The sequence below is a fragment of the Rosa chinensis genome, chromosome 6 (genome assembly GCF_002994745.2).
Source record: "Rosa chinensis cultivar Old Blush chromosome 6, RchiOBHm-V2, whole genome shotgun sequence".
Lineage (NCBI taxonomy): Eukaryota > Viridiplantae > Streptophyta > Magnoliopsida > Rosales > Rosaceae > Rosa > Rosa chinensis.
Genome location: NC_037093.1, coordinates 58,822,812 through 58,824,329, shown reverse-complemented (window position 1 = coordinate 58,824,329; position 1,518 = coordinate 58,822,812). Strand labels below are relative to the sequence as shown.

Below are 1,518 nucleotides of genomic sequence, written 5' to 3'. Positions count from 1 at the left end.
TGAGGCAGTTCAAAATTTCAGTGGCATAGCATCTCAGTGATCTCACAACAAAATGGTATCCCGATTCCTACTTGTTGATCACATAATTTTTACACGATTTTGTTTAGCATAAAACAATATGAACCAATTAACAAATAGCAATATCTATATAATCAGTACTTGTTTGGTATAATTTCTCACTGCAGAATGCTTCGTTAGTGATTAAACATTTAAATTTTGAAATTGGCTACAAACTTCAATGTAATCACTGTGATGGTTTAATATGCTTCCTTATGCATTTGTTATCTCGTTTGTTCTTATCTTGTTTGCTGCTATTCTTGGAAACAAAACTGCTATTACCGGGGGTAGTGGGAAAGTTGTGGACAGTGGTCCGAATGATCACATCTTCATATACTACTCCGATCATGCTGGTCCTGGAGTACTTGGTGAGTAGCTATTGAGTAGCAATTTAGATGAAACAATTTGTCCTGCTTTGGTTGTTGTGTAAGGGTCAAATTGGTTGATTGTTGGTGCTTATTTGAGTTGAGCTAATAGTGGTATATATGTTGTGGATAGTCGTTTGAATAATTGTATTTCTAAGTAATTAAATTCATGGCAGACCTGGAGCTCTTGGCCATTAGGTCTGGAGAAAACATTTTTATAGAAGGATGTGGCATGTTGTAGATGTTGTTTGTTAGGGCGATAGTTAGTGATACTTATGCCTGGCTTTATTAGGGAAAAACCATAATATTGTAGTGACTGTGGCCTTCTATGGAATTCGAGAAATAGGTCTCAAGCTAAGCACTGAACTTGATAAATGAACCACCTGCCGTTAGATTTGAAAATCGGATATGAAATTTTATGTTGTTCTTGAGTCTTATTTATTTGATTTGATTTAGATATCAAGTTTGCATGTTACAATATTGAATTGCTCTCCATAACTGAACTATTTACTTTTTTTTTTCTTCCAGGGATGCCTACCAGTCCCTATATTTATGCAAACAGGCTCATAGAAGTTCTAAAGAAGAAGCATGCTGCAGGGACATATGAAAGTTTGGTAAGTTCCTAGTTGAAGTGTGCATGCATCCTGCATATACCAATAGAGTTGGGCTAATTTGTGAAGTGCAGGTATTTTATCTTGAAGCTTGTGAATCCGGAAGTATCTTTGAGGGTCTTCTTCCTGAAGGTTTGAATATCTTTGCAACTACAGCATCAAATGCAGAAGGGAGCAGTTAGGGGACTTACTGCCCGGGAGAGTATCCTAGTCCTCCCCCAGAATATGAAACCTGTTTGGGTGACTTGTATAGTGTTGTTTGGATGGAAGATAGGTATGCATAGTATTTCTCCCAACACTTTTAGCTTCGTGTAAAGTATAGTACTTATTGATTAGATTTTCACTATAAGATTCCTCGGAAAATAGGAGAATATATGATTAAATTGAAATTTGAAATATGATACACATCTAGAAGGGGAGCTGAATCTCTACATTTTAATTTAATGGAAATTATTCTGTATGATTTCATGCCACTTTCTTTTTGT

The 1,518-nt window shown here is 35.8% G+C and overlaps 1 long non-coding RNA gene across 1 annotated transcript; it reads left to right on the top strand.

Annotated features, from left to right (window-relative positions):
* The first annotated feature begins 297 nt into the window (after nt 1-297).
* On the top strand, nt 298-1,251 carry LOC112174269. Its single transcript, XR_002925952.2, has 3 exons — nt 298-425; nt 951-1,036; nt 1,108-1,251. It is a non-coding gene; the product is annotated as an uncharacterized LOC112174269 (long non-coding RNA).
* The last annotated feature ends 267 nt before the right edge of the window (nt 1,252-1,518 follow it).